This window comes from Rhipicephalus sanguineus, chromosome 8, assembly GCF_013339695.2.
Source record: "Rhipicephalus sanguineus isolate Rsan-2018 chromosome 8, BIME_Rsan_1.4, whole genome shotgun sequence".
NCBI lineage: Eukaryota > Metazoa > Arthropoda > Arachnida > Ixodida > Ixodidae > Rhipicephalus > Rhipicephalus sanguineus.
In genome coordinates this window covers 71,235,484-71,258,832 of record NC_051183.1, presented here as the reverse complement: position 1 = coordinate 71,258,832, position 23,349 = coordinate 71,235,484, and the positions used below count along the sequence as shown (strand labels likewise).

Genomic DNA, 23,349 nt, shown 5'->3' with positions numbered 1-23,349 from the left:
GATATACAACAAAACTGGTATTGCGCGATGTGACTGTATGATGAACATTAGTGACAGGTGGTAACACGAAAAACCATAATATTCATGTCATGTATGGCATGATTTACATGCTCTACTCTTGGTGCACTCGCGGCCATTTCGCTACTTTCATATACACCAAAATTGGTATTGCGCGATGTGACTGTATGACGAACATAAATGAGAGGTCTTAACATGCGAATCATGTTAGGCATGTCATGTACGGTATGATTTACATGCCACTGTCATGGTGCGCTTCCGGCGGTTTTGTTAACGTGATATATACCAAAATTGGTATGGCATGACACGAGTGCGTGATGAACATAAACGACAGGTCATGCATTTATACACGAGAATATGCGTTTCATTGGCATGGTATACACTAGATTGTGCATGCATGCGTGCATGGCAAACATGCGATATATGGTGGACTAGATTCCATGGCATGAATGATTTCATTTGGCTCAAAGACAAACAAGGCGATGTATGCAGCTCTTTGGTGGCTGCTTCGCATTACATCGCTTCCCACAGTGCGTGGGATCTGCCGAATTTCTTTCTCCTTGCTATATGTTTCGTTGTGTCTTTTTTGTAAATATACATACACACACATATCCAGGACATGACGGCGACGGCAAAACTCCACCGAGAGTGACCATGTAATTGCTATCGCAATAACACTCTAAGGTTAGTAACCCATCTGCAGGGTAATTGATCTGTTCCTACAGCATATTAATAAAAAAGAATGCATTTCTACGCCAATTAGGTCTGCCGTTTTGGCGGAAAGTCGCAGCAGGATTGCACTTACGTTATATCCTACTCAATAAGGCACCATAAATATCTGTATTCACTTGACATCTACGGATGCGCTTGCTGAAGTGAGTTCGATGCACACTTCGGTGCAGTCACCCATATCTGGTAGGAAGCCTTAAAACGCTCTAGCCTTTGCGAGCTGTTCGCTCAAATATATGGCCGAACTGAGTGGCAACCACAAAAATGGATTCCGAACTCTCCATATTTCTAACATGCCGGCACATTTCTGTGTGTTTGATTCGTCTGCATTTCCTAGAGCGCAGTTTTGAAAGTTGCACGTTTGGCGCGTTGGTATTCGCAGGACAAAAGTGTAGCGCACCCGACACCGAAAGAAAGGAAACACGTCAAGTGTGTGCCTGTTTCGCGTTTCACTGTCTCGTGAGTCAGGCGTGCAGCATTTTTTTTTCTCAAAACGTTTTGAAGCGTAGCACAACCAACAACATATGCTTGACCAGAATTTTCCGATGTTCCTTAATATTACGCATCGTTAAGAAGCGTAGCGTTACGCCAACTGTAATGAAATAACATGCACCACACAGATGGTATGTAGGGCTTCCAAATGACTATATACGCAGATAATTTTATCGATGTTTGAGTTGGCTGCCCAAACCTGCAATAAGATTAGTGCTCGACGCTAGAGTGGAGAGTGTATAATCACAATTTTCGGAGATAGCCAAATCAGCAGGCACAATTTATGTACGCGTGAATTTGATATAAGAGCATTCTTTTGCGGCGGAATCTTGTACTTCCGACACCCGTGTACTGTGTTTTAAGAAGCATAATATTCGGTAATGCATTAAAATGTGTGCTCAACACAGGATAAAAAATAGCAGCAAGTCAAGCAGTAAAAGCACAAACGCTTCAAAGGTGTTTTAGCTAATATGCTTATTACCTCATTATCTAAGTGCTTCAAGTGCGCATTGGACGCATATGCTTAAGCAGCGTAAACTTTTGTAATCAACACAACGGCACCTTGGTCGTACACATAGAGTTTCCTAAAATGACCTAGAGGGAACTCTGACGCTGCGATCGTTCAGCCACCATGGGAATGATGGGTAGTACACGGATTTGCCTAGTCTTCGTGCTTGTGGGCTTCGAACGCACTTGTTGCTTTGTTTATTGCTATGTTTTAGTTTTCTTTCGGATAAAAGAATGGATCGTTGTGAACTTCGTGACAAGATTTGAATCGGTGAGCCTAAAGAAGTTAAAGTGGCGAAGTGAAACTGCTGATTTTTGCTGAACTTCGTTTTGCGACAAAGCGGATGCAGGCGACGCGGAGCCAAACGGAGCCGAAAGAGCGAAGTTTAGACAAATCCGTGTACTACCCATGATTCCCATGCTGGCTGAAGCGCGATGCATTGCAGCTCCCATAGGCACTAGCGCCAGAGTTCCCTCTAGTAAGTATTGTAGGAAACTCTATGGTCGTACATACTGGTGGGAGGGAGATTTTGTGCAGCTTCGCATATTATGCGATCGTGTAATGAAGGAGCTCGTCCTCACATATAGCGTGAGTAGTATGGCTTTGTAGAGCAACACTCTGCCGGTTTGAGAGTGGTCATTAAGTCGCCTTTGCCATGCAGTGATGGTCCTATCTTCTGTCACCATTGCAGGGAATCTACTATGCCCCGTAATGGCGAACCATTTTGCTGTGTCAAAAGGCAGTATTATGAAACACACACACACACACACACACACACACACGAACAAAACCCCGAAGGGAACGAGCGGAATTTTCTATGCAATTCTAATTTCTCGGCGCTTGGCAGAAAATCCTGGACATGAATTATCCCGACTTCCCACCTCGCTGTTTAAAGAGAGGTAATTTGAATGGGGATTCCACCTCACTAGTGGCGTTTAAAACCTCTTGTGATGTGATCTCGTGTAAAAGGATGGATAATGTTTTCTATTCATGGCAGAATGATATTCTCTCGTGGCACATCTGTGACAGAATGATATTCGATTACCGCTGACTCTAACGGCTTGTCGGAGAGTAAACAAAAATCGATGTTATGAGGTCGTACGCCTAGTAAGTATAATTCGTACATGCGAGTTGGCAAAGTGAACCTAGATACGAGTACTGACCACATAAATGGCACAAAATATTCGTAACCACGGACACGTTAGACACCTGAATTGTCAAAGAGTACCTATTGGAGCAGCTACACGTGGCAGCAACAGGCATGATAACAGGCATAAAACAGGCATGATAATCGAACTGTCACAACATGACAGATTCTGCTCCTTGCATTGTTCGCAGAGCTAAACGAATGTTTTGATAGAGCTGCGTTCCATGTATTTTGATATCAAGTATAAGCTGCAGTGATATAAGTAAAAAAGAGACGAATGCTGTGGCGAGTGCGAGACAGGATTAATGAGTGAAAGCCGGAATATACGATGAAAAGAGGAAAGGCGAATAACTACGCTTGAACACGCTTTCCACTGTGTGTATATAAAACTGGCACATTGGTTAAGGTAAAAGTGACGCGATTTCGTAGCGGTTGACGACGGTCATCGCAATGACTATGCCGTAGTTCTAATGCGACAATACACATCCGATTCGTCGCGTGGGCTGCACGAAATTTACATAATTAGATGACGTGGCCTCAATCGCAGCGTCAATATAGTGTCTCGCTGCACGCAGTTTGGCCTGAGCGGAAGTTCGTTCCCTTGTACGCAGGTGAGGGGGAGGACGTGTGAGCAGTGCAGGAAATAATCGCAAGCGGCGTCATTTTCTGGCGTTCTAGCTCGAATTATTCCCTTAAATCAAGATATAAGAAATGAGGCTAGAAATAAAAAATGCGAAAGAAACGCGAGCTGTATCATCGTCACAGATAAAGACCGCATCCTGACAAGCGCGGGCTCGGCTGCGTTTAGACCTCATCCGTTATCGTGTGCAAATAAGAACGGCGTGGCCCTCATTTCCATTCGCACAGGCACTCGGGAGCAAGGAAACACGGTGAGATACGAAACCACTATTCCAGGTTCCGGCTCTTCGCCGCGGCGCCAAAATACGCTTCGTGCTTTTTTAACAACATGCACAGTGTTAATTCCTCAAAGCAGCTAGACAGAGTATCTCGTGGCGATCGCAATTGGTTGGACAGAATGAAAATTGCGTTCCTGCAGTCTCCACATGCGACGAAAGCGATACACGGTGCTTGTAATGTTGTCTACTTTTGTTAAGTGTTAGAACGAATGATATCAATCACTTTTACCACTCTACAACAGCCAAAGGACGACATTTCTAGCCTACCATGTATTCTTACAATTGCCAGAAATGTAGGCTAATGCAACGCTGACGGCTAAATTGCTGTATTACTGCTACTGCTTTAATGAATCATGTTTGCTATGTCTACATCTCATGTTTAATATGTCTAGTAGTTCGCACACAGTTGACATCATCTTCGACAGCTCCAAAGTGCTCACTACAGAGGCGCGTCTTCCTATCAGAATATGACAAAGAAGTGTCCCTATATTCCGCTTAGACACTAATCAAAACATTTGGATATGTGACAGGTTCATGCATGTCTGAGTGGAGCAGTAGTAACATTTTTCCTACTTGACTGTGTAGGTCGCCCTTATGATGACAGAAACCAAATGATTGCGGTCTGCTCCAAGTCAAAATGTCAAAGTGTGTTGCTTCATTTTCGCTGGCTGTGGCGGTATCAGAAGGCTTTCACCACATGTATTAGTTATGATGGCCAAGCTGGTCTGGTTGAACAGTACAATTATATGAAAAGATTTGTGCGAAAGCCTCGTAATTATATGCGTGCCGTTTAAAAGTACTGGTCTGTGGTGACGCGCGACAGTGAACTACATTTAAATGGTACTCTCCTTGACCAGAAATTGCTAATGTGCTTATTTTTTCAGTCCAATGATATCGGCAGCTTTATTCAATTGCTGTGACCTCAGCAAATTCTTCGGCTCTGAACGCAATTACTGCGGCAGCAATATTTTTCCAGACTAAAGATAAGATAGTAACACTGCCAGGGCAGGTCGCTAATACTTTTATGGTCGGCTTACTTCGAAGCCTCCATGACGTTGGCGTCTGGTGCACGGCGTGTTTCGCGTATCCTCATGCTTAAAAAGCACAGCTTTTTTTAATGGCCTCTCTCTTCTGAAGCTTTCACAGTGCCCGTGAGAGTCCAAGGTGGGGAGCAGATCTCACAGGTTAGATGCCTCCGAACATCCGTGAACTTTTGTGCTTCTTTCACTTGGCATGTTTAATACCTGTGCGCTTTGTACAGGGTTTCTCCGTTAATACTGGCCGCTTTTCAGCCTCGGTGAGTCGTCTTGGAGGGAAAGTTTGGGAATTCACCATACAATAAGACAAGGCAATGCAGACGCCAATGTTATAGCAGCACACAACAGAAACAGCTTATATACCGAGAACCTTATTTCCTTATCTATATTTGCAGAAAATAGAGTACGCATTGTATCCGCCATAGGTTACCACGTATTTACGGCAACACACAGTCTTTTTGTTTTAGGAGGGGAGGGGTGGTGTGCGTCGCTGTCCAGACATTAGCGAGTAAAACATTTCAGCAAGCATATCCTGCGTAAACATGTTCCTGCACATCACGTTTAATATATAGTCACAACGTGACCTCGTAAATCTTCGGAAAACAATAATAGCGCGAGAAAAATATCCACTCTATTAATCTAAGACAAGAGAGTATTTATTGTTTCAATTTCACGCTTTGTAAGCTCGAACTTTGGAAACTGTTATTTCGCCTGCAGGCAAGGTTTATCGTTTTGCTTTTGTGGGTAAGTGCAAATGTGGCCTTCAGACTACGGCGACAGTGTTCATCAATTGCACTACATCACGTCTAATTACGGTGGGAGGTATTTAATAGTGGTACACTGGTGTGGCATTCAGTCTTTTTCGGACGAGAAACCCTCCAGCGGATATGTTCAGGCGATGACCGAAAAAAAGAATGGCTGATCGCTCCTTCATAAGAATCGGTAAAACACGTAAGTGAAACGTGTCGTCACAGAAGTGGTTTATTGTTTACAGCACATTGGTATATGATAGCTCGTACGATGTCTGCTGTTGTTTGGCTGATATAGCATCGCTTGACGTGGACGCATCGCACTCACGTTGACGCCTAGTGGCACATCTCCGTACCGATGACAAACTCCTATGATGAAGTTTAACCCTTGCGGTGGCTGAAGTTCTTAACATATACGTGGACACCGCATATGGGGGAATCCCATGCAAAGATGGCATCAACAAGCACATAATAAACACTAATGCTCGATATGCACTCCTTAAAAGCATCGTGAAATGTGAAGAGAAACGCTACGCGCGTCGTGGCTTCCCTCTAGCCTGGCCGTTACTTCTCACAGGGCGAGCGGGGAACGCGGTGCGACTGCCAGGCGAGCGTCGAAGAGCTATTTTTCGATATGGATGGATGCTATGAGCGAGGCTTGCGCTAAAGTCGCCACCTCACGGTGTGTTAAAGCGTTGACGAAATTAAACTTGTCTTTTTTTTTCGAGGCTGGTGGCACAGATGTCACCATCCCGTTATAAAGGGGACGCTCATAGCATCCATCCATCCAACAGCTGTGTGAAAAGAAAGTGTGAAAGATAAAAGGCGTGTTCATAAAAGGCGCAATTCGTTTGGTGGTAGCTCAGTGGGTTACACGCCCGCCAGCCATCGTCGCGTACTTGAGAGGTCATAGGTTCGATTCCCGTCAACGGAACTTTTTCTTATAGTTTTTTTTTCTTTGCCATCTGATGGCTTTGATTTTGCTGACGTACTTCCGTGACGGCAATACGTCATGAAAGCCTTGGTCGACCCCGGCATAAACACTTTCGTGTTAAAAAGATTTGTGAGTGCAAAAAAGGAATGCGAAATAGCGTTAGTTTTATTTGTTTCTTTTCATATGAAACGAAGAACGCGTCTATTTGAGATAATTATATTCGTATTGTTGTGCGCACACCTGCCTGTTTGCTAGGATCATATCAGTGAACGTTCCTTGAATAAAGCAATTGCTCTTCATGCTATGACGCATGTTCCAGTCGCTATCGGATTTATTTTCGTCGAATGCTTGCGTTTTCCTCTCCACTTCTACGTTCCTGCTCCACATTTTCGGTTCTGTGATAATCCTTTTTTTTTTCTGCTGAATGTAACTTCGTGCGCATCCCACACATTAAAGCCCGGTGTACAAGTCGTCCAATGCCCGTGTCACAAATAGGTCACTCAAGCTGACCGAGGCCTTGCCATGCGGTTTTCAATCAACTCCAATCTTGACAGTGCTGTCTAAAATCTGTGACAAACTATTCAGCTTTTGCCGTTGAACTATGCGGGCAAAAGAAGGCTGTAGCATAAATCGCAAACAGGTTTTACGGCGACCCCTTTTCTCTGGGTAGAGCGTACTAGAACAGGGGAATGCTCGGAACGAGCATCGAAAAGTGAAGCCCAAACAAGGTCACTCCGCTTGTGGTACTGCGATCGGTGGTGTGCAATGTTTCGTCGTTTAATTATTGCCCACGGCTCCGCCGAAATGGTGCAGATTTTACATATCTGCAAAATCTGCTCCACTTCGGCGGAGTCGCGGGCGATTCTTAAAAAAATATCTTCGAGACACAATTTCATTGAGAGTGTTGTGCAAATTACTAGAGATTTTTAGAGCCCAGCCTGATCCACCAAACTGGGTCAATATACTTGACGTCCTTAACGATACCAAAACGTTATAGCCAAGACAGCCTTGTATCGGTGTGCCACTAATGTATTTGTGTGCATCTTGATCTTACTGTACCCTTTGCACGAGGCAATAAAGAGTGGTGCAGGGGTAGAAGTGGTGCAGGGGTGCAGGGGTAGAATGCCCATTTCCCTCTCAGAAGGCCCGGGTTCGAATCGCAGCTGTAGATGGTGGGTTTTTCTTCTCAGTGTCACCTTTTGTAGCTAAATTGGTTCTCCTTTGCTTCTTAAACTAGTTTCACTTGCTACGCGTTCCTTCAAATTGTAACGCAAAATGTGAAGTAAAATAGAAGAAATTCGACAGTGAGCGTAGTTATTTGCAGTACCACCACCCGGGATTCAACAAAAACGTAAAATATGGCCTCAGGGATTTTTGCGAATACGACACTTGAAACGCGATTTCACATTTTGCGTTGCTTTTTGTAGCAATACGTAGCAACCGAAGCTAGTTTTAAGTAATACAGGAAAACCAACACACCTATTAAAGGTGGCATTAAGAATATAAATCAACCATCTACAGCTGCGATTCGAACCCAGGCCTCTTGAGTGGGAAGCGGGCATTCTACCCCTGCACCACATTGGCGGAGCCGTGTGCAACTCTTAAACGACAGCACAGTACAGTCTACCGATCGCAGTGCTACAAGGGGATGGACACTGTTTGGGCTTCACTTTCTGTAAATTCGTGCTGCGGGCCATCCTCTGTTCTAGTACACTCTACTCTTGCTGTGAACAAATGTAGGCTGTAGCGACGGCTTGTGGAACCACACTAGAGCAGGGTTGCCAGGTCGAAAAAACAAAACTATAGCCAGAAAATTGGGAAAACTAGCCAAAATGTAGACAATTTGAGTTAGTTTAGGGCCGTAAGCGTACATATAAGTAGCCAACAGCAGCCACGCATGTGTGAAAATCACTTCCGCATTTTAACTTAAATGACTACGTGCGAAAGCCTTTCGGCAGAAATGTAAATAAGTGCTCTGTGAGCCCTTTAAAATCACAATTCCTGAGATTCCCGCATACATTGTTGACTTTTGTAATAATTTCATGCTTTACGAGGTAGTGTTCGCGCTGTTGAATAAGTTACTCTCTCTCTCTAGTGGTTTTGCATGGCTTTGCTTGAAATGCCTAGAAGTTGCAGCAATAAAAATAATTCTACGGCATGATGAGTGCGCTCAACATGACGGTTACTGCATTGAAGCACAAACTGAAGCCACTTTCGCAAACATTTCTTCCGCGATGCCAAATCCAGAGTCGCAGTCCGTACTAAGCCTAAGAAATGACACAAGCATTTCGTCGGATATCCTAGACGCATTTTTGTCGGGCAGATTGGTGCAACATTCTAAAGAGAGCACTAAATAAACCAAGACAGAAGATGCAACGGCGCACCAACACAAGCGCGCACTAACAACTGTTGCAGCGAACGTTTGTGTTACGGCCTTTGCCTCTTGCGTCGTGGTTTTTCAGTGCTCACTTGAAATATCTGATATCCGATTTCTGATGTCGATTAGTGCAGAGCGCCCTGAATGCAGAGCGCTTTCGATTCCTGTTCACTTGAAATTGTGATTTAAAGCCGCGTTCAGCAACGGGTCCCTGAGGCCCTATGCAACAGTTCTCTGTGAATCCCAACCAGGTGTCCAAAAACACTTTTATTTTGTGTGCGAGGCCTACTTGACCAGCGGGTTATTAACGCGTAGTTCTTTATATTTGTGTTATGATCGACCATTGAACCTTACGCCTGCTTAGGCAACTGCGTCATCCTTTTCGTTAAAGTTGATTATCTACGTAATCAAAGTGTAAAAAATCAATTTTTGGAGTTAGAAGCACGCTTTGACTGCCTTGTTTTGGCACCATATACTCGAACGCCTGCGACGTCACCAGAAATTAAAAATTTTGCTCAAATCTAGGGCACAAGAAAGTAGCCAAAACGCAGCCAAGTAGTCAAGACAATTTTTTTGCCGTCGCCGGCATAAAAAGTAGCGAAATTTTTGCAAAGTAGCGAAACCTGACAACCCTGAACGGGAGTAGCGGGATCTAGAGATGGAAGCTATAAGTGCGTGGAAGCAGTATTGATTTCTAGACGAATATATGGAATACAAATACATGTCCTGCAGAAACCCTATTGCCCACCTTGCAGAGGGAGCATTGCAATGAAGCAGCTTCTCAAACGCAGAGACAAGGGACGTTTTCTTATTGACAACATTGACGAAAAGTCGCCTTACGAAAATAATGGTGGTCTGCCGGCATCGGTTCTCCCAGGGTACTTCAATGCTTTTCTGGTCACGAAACTCCTCCGTAACGCTATGGGGAGAGCTTGCTATGTCACCGCAGCTGCCGCGCGGCGGCGCTAGCAGCACGCGGGAGGCATTGAGGAGAACTTCGCTGCGTAGGGAGAGCTGGGGTCCCGAGGGATCCGGCGGCATCGGCGTTCAGTTTTTCTCGTTGTTTCTTAATTTATGTGACTGACGGGTGTGAGAAATGTGTGCGAGGACACGGATGGTGGACGTGAGTGACGATGCCGAAGATTTGCTGTGCACCGGGTTGTCGCTCCGGCTACAGAGGTACCAGCGGAGAGGTGTCGTTGTTTTGTTTGCCGAGGGATGGCGATGAGAGGGATGAATAAAAAAGTGCCATACCGCGACGTCAAGCTGGTGGATTTATCTTCGATTCTGAACATGTTATTGTGTGCGAGAAACATTTCGACGCCACCAATTTTATTAGAACGGACGACTGCATAGTGAATGTAAAAAATTTGTCTTTAAAACGCGAGAAGGCAACGTTGCGGGGAGGCGCTGTTTCTTTCGCAGCCTGCTAGTTTTTTAGCATAACAGAGAGCTGAGCTAGTTGGTGAGTATTCATTCTAAAAAGACACGGTGTGCGAACACGGGCACAAGAAAGAAATCACGACCCCACATACGTCGTTTGTGGTGGCGTTTGCGGGGTTGTGACTTCTTTCTTGTGTCTGTGTTTGCACGTCCTGTCTTTTGAGAATAGTTTTTTAGGTTCTTTCCAACTTAGTAAATGCCTTGCATTGTTTCCTTGTTTCCCGTCGTTAAAAAAAGCGTTTTTTTTGCTATAAGTATTGACTGAATGTCAATTAAGCTGTTTCTTTTTTAATTTTTATACTGTACTTCAGAGTTTTTCATGTTTTTTGCATTGCATTGCTCCCTCCATGTACTGGCGGTGCAGAGAATTTCCATACGCTAGGAAACTGTCACTCGTAGCGTTCTGGTTTCTGAAATATTTATACAATAAAAGTTTCTCTATCTTTCTCTTTAAATGGCAGCAGTCTTGCTTTGTTTACTACTTATTAGTGGCTCGACAGTGGGATGTTCTCAAACATGTGCTTTGAAATAAGCAACTATAGTGAAGTATGAACGCAAACGGCATTAGTGTTTCCTCAGCTTGACATGCTTTTGGGTATTTTGACTCGTGTTACGTTTTCCACGTTCTGAATAACTCGAAAGCGCAACAGAGCTCTGCCTGTGAACACGTGTGCTTATTTTCTCTAGATTAGCGAAACGCGCTTCCGTTTCAGGTAATCAAGTCCCCCTGTGCAGTCTTCATTAAGAAAATCGTTGCATGACGCAGTGCAGACGTAGTTCATCCGAGCAGTCAAGTAACGCACGTTGTGATTCGTGAAGGTGCCACGAGCGCGAAGATTGGAGATACCCGAGTGCCTTTGAGACGCCGCACAATGTAAGGTGCTGCACACTTTCGCTCGTGCAATGGCCACGTAACATGAAATTGTCAAAGTTACTCGTTGAAAATGGACAAAACGTGGCTACACACTCGGAGTTAGGGCTAGGTTAGGTCCTAGTCATCAGCTGGTGTTAACGCGACAAATACCTTGCGAAAGCTTCGTAACTCCCGATTTCAAGTGTTGCCGAAGCTCTGTGAGGTAGGCTGCAGCGGAGTGAAGTTAGCTTTTATAAGCTGTAAACACAGGAATGTAGGGCTTTTCTTTTTTGTAATGCGACCGTGTCAAACTCCCGCGGCGTAGACGGCCTGATTGTAAATAGCGCGATCGGCTCTGGCTCAACTCCCGCTACGAGACTTCAGTTTGCGAGTTCGTGGGTTTGTAAGGCTTGTGCAATGTCACAAGTTTAGGCAAATATCCCGTGCCTGAATAAATACTCTCGTGCTCCACTCCTTGAGGTAAGGAAGCTCGCTTGAAAAACATATAGAGCTAATATTGCTGCGTCGGCACGACTAGTATCCATCGCAGCATTGATACCAAAAAAAAAAAAACGCGAAAGTACGTTTTTTACACGCGTATGCGGCTGACACATCGCATGTCAGGTCAAGTATGAGTGGTACTTGAAATATTGCGGTTTGGTGCAGGTGAAACCATTGCCTTGAACCGGCACATCATTCAGCCGAGCGCAGCGTGCGCGCACGAATGCCCCCGCGTTGACCGCGGCGACCCTAGCGGCCGCCTCTGTCCCTGTATGAAACTGCGGGTGGAGTTTCGCGACCAGAAAAGCATTGCACGAATATGGCTCTACTGATATAGTTGGGACTGCGACAGAGGAACCTGAACTGTTCCAGCACTGATATTCCTCGGAAATTATCGCAAAAATTAACGCAAACATTTACCCCTCAACTGCAGCTACGATTCTAATTGTGTCGTAAAGTCCAAGTGGGTTGTTCTCTCAATTGGAGCCAAATTATCAAAATGATCAATATCTGTTGGTGTTTTAGCCACTTGCTTTTGAGTATGCGCTAACAAAACATGGTGACATGCGCGTCTTTCGAGCTGCCAAAATTGAATTTTGAACTGTAATTCCACAAAAGGACAGATTTTTGAATACGTGGCTGAGACTGTTGCTTGGGGCCTCATTTTGCAGACCACCTATCGATGAACGCGACTTTAAACCGTAATTGGAAGTGAAGAGGACAATCGAAGGCAATCCGCATCCAGGGCGCTCTGCACTCATCGGCATTAGAAGTCGGATATACAACGAACTGCTTTTACAATTTCTTAGTGTTATGTTCGGACTGCGACTCGGTAATATTAACTGCTCGAACATCATAAGCACGCAAGGAATGATTGCGAAACTGATTACAATTTGTGTTGCTATCGAAGAAACTGTGATTTTGAGCCCATTCATGCAATCCTAACTTTTATTGTCGGAAAAAGTTCGTTACTTCTAGTCCTTTGACGAAGAGTTACACAAGACATGTGAAGAGAGTTCGATTTTTCGAGCAGCGCAAGAAACTTTCTTATTCTGCGCGAAACAATCGCTAAAGTAAACAATTTGTCCAAGAATATCCGCGAATTCTTATTTCGAACTGTTCATGTTGTATATATTTAGCTTTTCGCCAAAAGGCTTTTGCATTTATTCATGCTGTAGCGACAATGCAACGATGTAACAATGCGAATATTAATGTCGCAGTTGTTTTCGTGCACACTTGCCTACCTTTGGCTAAGTTTACTGTCCTTGGTATAAGTTGGCTACTTCTTGGCCACTTTTTACATTTTCTTCTCCTTTTGGCCCGGCGACCCTGCACCTGTTCCAGCTGAAGCTTCCAACATACAAACTTTCGGATCACTTGATTGAAACGAAAGCACCCTCGTCGGATTCCCGATGACGATGGGCAGCTTAATATGTATGAAGTGTCGTGGTTGTAAGGCCGGTGATTCAAATATTCGCTAAAGTTGCTGCATATTATGATCTACGCACATTTCTATCTATATTTTACAATTGCCAAACTATGTCAAAAGTAGCCAAAAAGTTGCCAAGTAGCCAAGCCATTTTTTCCACCAACAGCCTAAAAAATAGCGAATGCGGCGCAAAGTAGCAAAACCTGGCGAGCCTGGCAATGATGCGGCGTGTGTTATTTGCCATTCATCCAAGCTGGCGTGTCAGTTAGCTGCCTCCGCCGCTATGTCTATGGGCATGTCCTAATTTCAGCACTGACTTTCGCGACTGGTATCGTTATAGAATTCTGGGCGTGACAGCAGCGTTATCTTTTCTTCGATGGCCTTAAGGCTTAGTGCAACATGCGCTCTAAGTTTGTGTTATTTTTAAATGATATCTACAAATATTAGGCGCTTTCTTTACCACCGCACAACCAGTATTTCGTAAATGTATTCTATTAATATTTTCTGGGGATGGAGTTACGTGCGAAAAGCACGATATGATTATTAGGCACACCGTAGTGGAGGGCTCCGGTAATTTCGACCATCTTTTCTTCTTGTGACCATCTTGTTCGCTGACATCGCACAGTGCACGGGCCACTATCGTTTCGCCCCCATTCAAATGTGACCGCCCAGGCCGCGATCGAATCCGTGACCTGCGGATCAGAAACCGAGCGTCCTGATCACTGTACCACCACGGCGGACAATTTATTCTTGTAGAAAGAAAGAAAGAGGCCATCAGCTAATGGCTGACAGTGTAGCCAGGATGAGCCTGTTTACCTGTCATGAACTGTGGAGAAGGAAAGTGAAGCAAAATGTGAGTAGGATGAGAGAAGTTCTCATTTTCCTCAGATACGCACGCTTTAGGAAGCCTATATTGCGCAGTTCATCTCAAGCAGTGCGCACGAGAAAGTGCAGCAACCATTGCTTAGCCCTGCGCACCGTAGTTACACGTGGTGGGGTCAAGGTACCAAAGCCATCTTGATTGTCAAGGGCCTGTGATCTCAGTTACTTAAGGCTTTCCGAAAGCAAGCCTATTCGATCATGGTGTTATCACTTATTTAACTTTTTCCACACAGCACACCTTAAAGAGGCAACGCGAGGGTTTCTTGCACGCTCTACCAACGTAATGTTGTTAGTGCGGCCCACTATGTTCAGCAGAGTCATGCAACAGCCTGGTGCGCATAAAAGCCATTAATATTCGTTTTTAGGGTAATCGCAGCACTCAACCGTGACGGAGGGAGCAAGGTCAAGAAGTCAAGAAAACAGCATTGCCTCACACCACAAATGGGCAACGTTATCACAGCTTTATGGAACTAAGAATTTTAAGTGTTTCAACGAAAAATATGCAATGTGATTACGCATATATATAGACACATTTTCCAAAGCCAGTTTGAATCTACTGCGACAAGATGTATCCAGTTTTCATTATTTTGAAGATGTTTACATGCAGCATTTCCTCTGCTTAAATATGGATTATTTTCTTTTATCATGAAAAGGGAATCTACTAAAATGTGCATGATTTATTGCAGTATTTACTACAGCGCTGGAAACAACATCTCGCGGGTGTAGTTCCAAGAAATTCACAATGTACGCTGCGGTAGTACAGTGGCGGCTCCTGTGCTCGGCTGCCTACCCGAAAGTGGCGGGTTCGACCCCGGCCGCGGCAGTCGCGTTTCGACGAAGGCGAAATGGTAGAGGCCTGTGTATGTGCGATGTCATTGCCCGTTAAAGAACATCAAATGGTCGGAATTTCTGAAGCCCTCCACTAGGGTGTGCCTCATAATCATATCGTGCTTTTGGCTCGTTATACCTTAGATGATTTAGATGCGAAGCATCTCATGGCATACGCATACCCTCTCCACACACTTCTTCCCCGCTCGCGCTCTATTCCTCTCCACTCTCTCTCCTCGTTTAGATAAAAGGCTCGCGTTGGGTCGTACACACGCTCAGGCACTGCGCCGGCTGCGCTGGTGTCATGAGTTCCAACGTAAACGTCGGCGCCAGTTGCAGGAATACCTTAACGTCTGCCGAGATCGCGGAGCAGCGAAAGGCTCAACGCACCGAAGCGCAACGTAAACGTCGCAAAGCGGACCTCGAGCTCCGGGCTAGGGAAGCACAGCGCAAACGGCAACGTCGGCGGGAAACTACAACGGATGAAACGCGGGCTCGACATGCCGAAACGCTTCTTCGCATCGTCTCATGGTCCCCTTTAGCGGGAGATGGTGTGTTTTTTTATTAAGAAACTTGGGATATATTTGGATTATGCGAACGCCATATATCGGTATTTTTGCCATAGCATTTGGCTGCATAAAATATTTTTGCATGTCATTTGTACAAGTGACAGAACTGCTTTTTAGTACTACGGAATGCTTTTCTAAGACAACATATAAATTGATCTTTATGCATAAAAAACTACGTTCACGAAACAAAATGCAGTAAATAAATGAAGTGATAAAATATTTTTTACAGCCCATAAAATCGGCGACTCTTTGTATCATTGCAAGCGCCATATGGGGTACGCGTGAGTCCTTCCGGTATCTGTTGAACTGCAGCTGCGCTAATGTCCTGTCGAGATGATTCAGCTCTCTATTTTTTTCCCAGATGTGTGAATCGTTTCCATAGTTTTAACGAGCGCTCGTGATTGTGGCATCTGCACAGCTGTCACGACGAACATCTCTATAAAAGCCAGATGCCAACGTTTGTTTTCTGATGTTTCTTTTTTTTTTCACGGGCCATCAATAAACTAAATCTCGCTGAGAGTGGCAAGCTCTTCAAACCTACGTGCTAGCACTATGCTTAGATCGCATCCGGTTCTCAAGCGTACGTCGCTGCAACTTCCGCAATTTGGCGCGTAACTTCACTATTTCTTCGCCGCTGAGAACGGCAGCAGTGAAGGAAAGAGGGAGAGTGACGAGAAATAAGGGGAAGTCAGGAAGATCAGACACGCGTACATCCGGCTGCCTTTTTAACGCGATAGCGTTAAAGAGATTGCTTAACACAAATTTAGGTGTCGGCGTCGTGGGTTGTGTGCTAAAAATTAAGTCAGCGTTGTTCGTGACATAAAACTCGAGAAAGATGCAAATAAACAAAAAAGTCACAGTTTCGCCGCAACGGCGAAGCAGTGAATGCGATAGAAACAAATTGGAATGTAACGCGAAGAACGGAAACCAGCTCGAAATTGCCAGCGCGTCGTTCGAGCGCAAAGGACGCACGAAAGGACACGCACAGGACGAGCGCGAACTATAATGCGTTACAGCTCGACACTTGAAGCGCACTGCTCAAACATGAAGCAGGAAGCACGAAACAAATGAACAGGTACACACAGGACGAGCGCGAACTGTCACAGTTGGGTGTGTTCAGATAAGGACAGACCAAGGGGGGTCCCGACTATTTTTTGTTTTGCACGAAATTTTTATATGAGCTGGGCAAATGTCTCTATAGAAAGGAATGAACCTTCGTTTTGCGGAAATTATCGCGGATTTCTAGGAAAAAATTCGCGTTTCACAACAGGTGGAAAAAGGCCATTCTGCAACTTTCAGATTTCACAAATTTGGAGGCCTATCACTAAAAACTTAACGCATTGTGGACGTCAGTGTTAATTTTTCGTAAATCTTCAGCAGTAGTACTATCGGCCTACGGAAATTTAAATTTGTGTGTCTGACAGTACATTTTCGAAAAAATGCCAAACTTTGATTTTTGAGCGGCTGCCTCTGGCTGACCCCAAATTCAAGGGTCTTTTTTCGCAGTTTTCGCTAAAGCGCTGAAGCTGAAAATATTTCTCGCAAGTCTACGAAAGGTTTTTCGCTAATTAAGCAAAACGTTATGTGACTACACTGCATATTTATTTCGTTATAAAATCCCGAAAATGCCATAATTCCAAAACTAGCGAAAATTGCAACATTTTAGGGTCGTTTTAAAAAAAAAATAATCATCACCGATTTTTGTGAAAATGATAGACTATACCCGGCCATGACTGCTAAATATTGTGCTGCAAAAATATGTTGCATTATTTTGTTTGAAGTGAGAAAACTGAGCTTATTTTAATACCCATGTATGGTCTTAACATCAATGTGTGGCGTTCTAATGATAAAATAAATTTAATAGACGTATTTAGTTCGTAGCTCGCTTTTTTGGTTTTAATAATGACGATGGACCCAGCTTGTGTCTTTTTGACTGTTTTGAGACACAGAAAAGCTGAGCTTGAATTTTTCAGAGCTCTCTCTGCCCGTATCCATACTACGGCATATTGAGGCAGCAGGCACGCGAGAGCGCGTCCAGCAAGACCAGAGCGTAATTGAATGCCACCCGCAAGAGAGGGAAACAAAAGTACGTATAACAGCCAAGCACTCCGAGAACCTGTGACGGAGAACACATGACCGTCGTGAAATGCGAGACGCACCGCGGTGCGCCTGCAACGGTTGGACCCAGACAGGAGAGAGCGTTCCCCTCACCCCTGAAATCAGTTTTTTGGGTGTAGACCATATGTCAGTCTGAATAGTGAACTCGAACAAAGAAGTCGTGTTGTTTTCTACGTGTGTCAATGATACAGTTTTTTCATCTCATTGTAGTTACTGTCGTGTCGTCCTCTATTATTAATAATAAGTTATTTCGTAAGCAGATAAGATAGAGATTGCGGAGTAAGTAAGAAGCCCACTGCAAGCAGCTCTCTTCACGTAAACCCTGGTGTCAAGACATCAGCTGCGATCCGGCTACTGAACTTTCGTTATTGCACTAAGAACTTCCTTGGACGCTACCTTCACCCCAAAGTGATTGTACCTTATACTCACTGTAACCTACTGTGTCACCGAGAGACCTCACTGTGGCACAGTTCTGATGGCGAAGTTTCCTGAACGAAATTGCTGCGCCGACTACTTAAAGAGACACAAGCGGAAGATCAGGTTTCAAAGGAATTTCCGCAGTGTCAAAGACTTGGAAATTGACAATCTAAAGAAAGTGTTGGAAGCTGACACAGTGCTCAGAGTGCATGAATCGCACTTTGTGTGCCAGAATTGCTTTAGGAACTTTAAGGAAGACATTGAGCATATGGAAGAGGAATCCAGTCAGTCCAATGAGGGTTTCCAGACTACAGAGGAAGTTATGGAAAGCATTAAGGCAGTCGTTCGTGCCCCATCAGCAGTGTCGCCACTAAAGCCTCCTCGGAGTGTAAAGAAAGGGAAGGGACTCTCGTACGCAAAGCGCAAGGCAAATGGAATTACTAGAGCTGCTGTAAGAAACATTCGATGCGGAATTCGCACAGCATACGGTATTAAAGACATTCCATCAAAATTCAGTTGCTGCGCCTGTGCCAGCTGGAAGAAAAGCCTACACACAGCGTACATCAAGTGCACATCTTTTCGAGAGCGCTGCCGTCTGCTATCCTTGATACATCTGAGCCTAACAATAAAAGAGGTGCAACGCTTCATTCCAGAGGCAACGAAGGACGCGATTCTAAAGGCCAGGAAGATAGCTGCAGAATAAGGTTTGTGGAGCCTTTTGGAGCCGTACTGCAGAGAAAAATTGAGTGAAGCAGACACCAACAAAATCCTTGAATACTACACAAAAGATGAGCTGGACTGTTCAAGACAGAGTCCAAACAAGAAAGATGTTGTGCGTGTGCGCATCGATGGAAAAGCCGAATTCATTTTGAAGCGTTTCATGACGCGGTCGCTACGAGAGACATACTCAGTCTACAAACTTGCTAATCCGCTGTCAGCGGTTGGTCTGACAAAATTCATATCTTTGCGCCCAGATTGGGTCAAATGCTCACCGCATCGGGAGGGGTGTCTATGGGCATATTGTGCAAATTTCGAACTATGCCTTATTGGGATCAAAAATGCGTCGGGGTCTTTGATGTCGACTGATGATGTGCAGGCGCTCTGTGTGTGCACGCAGCCTAGCACCAAATGCTTCTTAGGCGAGTGCAATGTCCTGTGAAGAATGGTCTCAGCCTGGGAACTCTTGGCATAGCACCGGACGAAGAAATTGTATTTGCTACTTAATTGGGAATCAGGTGAACTAATAAAGAAGACCATGATGCCTCCAGCATTCCTAAAGGAATTTCAAAATGTGACCATAAAATGGATTCCTCATAACTACCTCACGCGCACGCAAGCAAATGTCATACACGAGGAAAAACAGTGTTGTGAAAAGGGTTCCATTGTTTTCCACTTTGACTTTGCCGAAAATTGGTCCATCGTACTCCCAGATGAAGTACAACCTTACCATTGGCAAAGTACGCAAGTTAGCATCTTTACTTGCGTTGTATCGGCAAGAAAGTCGGCATGGAACCACGCAATAATTAGCGATGTCGTTTGCCACGACTCTGCACATGCTTGTTAGGCCCTGAGAAAAATCAAGGATCACATTGAAGATTATGCTCCAATTTACACGAAACTAACACTTGTGAGTGATGGAGCAGCTGCCCATTTTAAGAACCGCTTCCAACTGCACGAATTGCAATGCAGTCAGCTTCAGACAACAAAGTGGCTTTTTTCGGCAACGGGGCACGGCAAAAATGCCTGCGACGGCATCGGTGGCCTTGTGAAACAGCAAGCCACACTACATAACCTGCGTTCACCCGCCACCGAGGTCATTCAGTGCGCAAGTGATTTTGTTACTATTGTAGCCAGTAAACTTAAAAAGGTTTTCTTACTGCATATGGAGAAGAATGAAGTGGAAGCCTTCAGAGAACTGAAGATGGAATGGAAACTTGCCAGACGGGTTCAAGGTATTCAGGCAACCCACATGTGCAAACACATGAAATCGGACCAAGGGAATTTCCTATACGTAGCGCGGTGCGCACAGAGTGGAAGGAGTTGTGAATCTGCAGTGTGCAAAATTTGATTGCCCGAATGGATATTACTCATTCTAGGTGACGTGAATAAACTATTTAATGCGCAACATGAACGTGCTTCTTGTAGATTCATAACTCCCTCATTCCCACCATCTCAACCCATTTCTGCGAATGATAAATTCGTCGAAATATTAAGACCGCAACGGTCTTAATATTCCCATACAATGGTAATGCTCGAGCCACCTGTACATTATTGTAACCAACTCTAGTCCATAAATTTCGTTGCTTGATGGAAGAAAATCAGGGTAAGTACGCAGTTGAAGATGGTAACACGAAGGCTTTTATTATTAATAAAGTATAGGAAGATATTTTTGCAGTATTTTCATCGAAATATGGCCCTCAAGTAGTCTTAGGGCAAGTTATAATCATTTTCCTTAAAGAAACAAACGCGAACGTCACATTTCGGGCCCCCTTTCTCTGCCACCCAGCAGCGAGCAATTGGGTCTAGGCACACTAACGCAACAATAACATTTTCCCGTACTGTTAGGGAAATACTAGTTAAATCTCTTTTGCGTTAGACACGTGGTATGATGTGAACTAAAATGGTTGACGTGCAGAAAGATTTGCACTCTACACCACGAGCTTTCATTTGCACGCGCTCTCGGGCGCCGGCTGCCTCAATGTACTGGTAGGGACACAGACAGAGGAGCTCTGAAAATTCAAGCTCAGCTTTTGTGTGACTCAAAACGGTCAAAAAGACAAAAGCTGGGTCAATCGTCATTATTAAAACCAGAAAAGCGAGCTACGAACTAAATATGTCTATTAAATTTATTTTATTATAAGAACGCCACACATTGATGTTAAGACCATACATGGGTATTAAAATAAGCTCAATTTTCTCACTTAAAACAAATAATGCAACATATTTTTGCAGCACAATATTTAGCAGTCATGGCCGGGTATAGTTCATCATTTTCATAAAAATCGGTGATGGTTATTTTTTTTAATACGACCGTAAAATGTTGCAATTTTCGCTAGTTTGGGAATTATGGCATTTTTGGGATTTTATAACGAAATAAATATGCAGTGTAGTCGCATAACTTTTTGCTTAATTAGCGAAAAACCTTTCATAGACTTGTGAGAAATATTTTCAGCTTCAGCGCTTTAGCGAAAACTGCGAAAAAAGACCCTTGAATTTGGGGTCAGCCAGAGGCAGCCGCTCAAAAATCCAAGTTTGGCAATTTTTCAAAAATGTACTGTCAGTCACACAAATTTAAATTTCCGTAGGCCGATAGTACTATTACTGAAGATTTACGAAAAATTAACACTGATGTCGACAATGCGTTAAGTTTTTAGTGATAGGCCTCCAAAGTTGTGAAATCTGAAAGTTGCAGAATTGCCTTTTTCCACCTGTTGTGAAACGCGAATTTTTTCCTAGAAATCCGTGATAATTTCCGCAAAACGAAGGTTCATTCCTTTCTATAGAGACATTTGCCCAGCTCATATAAAAATTTCGTGCAAAACAAAAAATAGTCGGGACCCCCCTTGGTCTGTCCTTATCTGAACACACCCAGTTGTTACTTATTTCTGTTTGAACAACGCGCTCCTTTTGCAAACGCTGCCGCTGCAGTGAGCGAAGTAACCTTCGTACGCTCTGTGACTTCAGCGCGGACATCGCGGGGAAAGCACATGACAGACAACCACCCGCTCCACGCACCCCCCCCCCCCCTCGCCCGCCTTTTAGGGGCGAAGCTCCTTAAGGCGGCACCCGTTCGTCCCTCGTAGTCGTAGTCGTACTGGTCGTAGTGCGTAACCAGTCTTACGCTTTGACCTCCGAGGTGGTGCCGGTGGGAGATTTTTCCTGTGCGTTGTTGAACAATAAAAAATTCGCAGCGTGCGCGTTAACTAAAAGCCGAATTCTTCTGTCTCTCATTCCCCATTAGCAGCCATTGGCATGTTCCAGTAGGAAACGTTAGTAGGAGTAGAAGTGTAAGTGTTAGCTAAAAGCCGACTTCTTCTGTCTCTCATTCCCATTAGCAGCCATTGATTGCCTCCAAGGTAGGGCCTGGTGAGATTTCTCCTGTGCGTGATTAAACAATAAAAAAAATTTGTTCAAAACGCCGTTGATTGATGAATTAAACCAACGAAAGACGCCAGATGTTTTGTAAAAGCAAAACGAAAGAAAGCCAGATGTTTCTAAAGCAAAACGAAAAGACGCCAGCTGCTTAACGAAAGACGCCAGATGTTTTCCAAAGCAATGGTTTTCTAAACAATGAAAGTTCACAGCGTACATGTAAAATTAAAGTGAGCTGCAAGTCGTCATAACTCATCAAACCTTTAGTATAAACGCGCCCGATCTCACGTCGGTGATGATGTACTGGGCAGAATTCATGGAAGATTCACGGTTTACCGATGAACCTCCGCAGCTTCGCCCACTCATCATCATTCACTCCGTGGATATGCTGTGATTTTTTCCTCTGATAGCGAACGAATGCGACCACGCCCTTGTGGGCGAAGAGAAACGGCGTCCGCAGGAGCGGGGCGAGCTGCCCGACGCCTTTAAGTGCGACCGTTGCGCTCCTAGCGACATCTCGCTGGTAATGCAGAAACGCTTATAAGCGCCTGCCGTGTCTGAGTACTGCGGCAAAGGCTGTGTATATAACGCTCGCCGTTAGCCACCTGGACGATCTGCGCTCTGTGACATAGTGGTTTGAGCCACGCGCTGCGGATCAAGAAGGCGCTGGTTCGATTCCGCGCTTCGGAAGCTTTTTCCGCAATTATTTTTCTTTGGGACTTTTATATATATATTGTTATGTGCCGCTTACCTAGAGGACGAAGAGGAGGAGGACGTATTCGTTGCTGCTTTCGCCATCTTGGTTGTCACCCCTATCTCTGTGATTGTGTCAATACTGTAAATACAGCCTTCTTCTGTCGTGTCCCCGTAACATCTTTGGCGGAGGTGCTGGGTACATCCGAAGCACACGACGGAACTTCGCAGCGGGCGTCTCCTTGGGCAATCCATCATGTCGACAGGCAGGCCCGTTGATCCTGCCTCCGCTACGCCAACTGAACCCAGCCACGTCGTTGTGACCCATCTCGGAGACCCTGGTACCTTCTGCGAAACTGACAACGTGCACGTCGAAAAGTGGCTGGCCGACTACGAGCGCGCCAGCAAGACCAATCGGTGGCATCCCACTTTGATGCTGGCAAACGTCAGTTACTACCTCAGAGGAACGGCCAGTGTGTGGTTCGACACGCACGAGGAGGAGCTGACCAGCTGGCATGTGTGCAAACAAAAAATGAAAGACCTTTTCGGAAAGCCTATTGCACGACAACGCGCCGCCCAGAAAGAACTTTCGTGCCGTGCACAAACCTCGACGGAG

General features: G+C 44.8%; 1 protein-coding gene across 1 annotated transcript in view; it reads left to right on the top strand.

Annotated features, from left to right (window-relative positions):
* The first annotated feature begins 3,634 nt into the window (after nucleotides 1-3,634).
* Nucleotides 3,635-23,349, top strand: part of LOC119402073 (ornithine decarboxylase) — a 73,155-nt gene continuing 53,440 nt past the window's right edge. The window contains exon 1 of the mRNA XM_037669171.2: nucleotides 3,635-3,784. The gene's annotated coding sequence lies outside the window, so the exon portion shown is untranslated. The remainder of the gene's footprint in view (nucleotides 3,785-23,349) is intronic.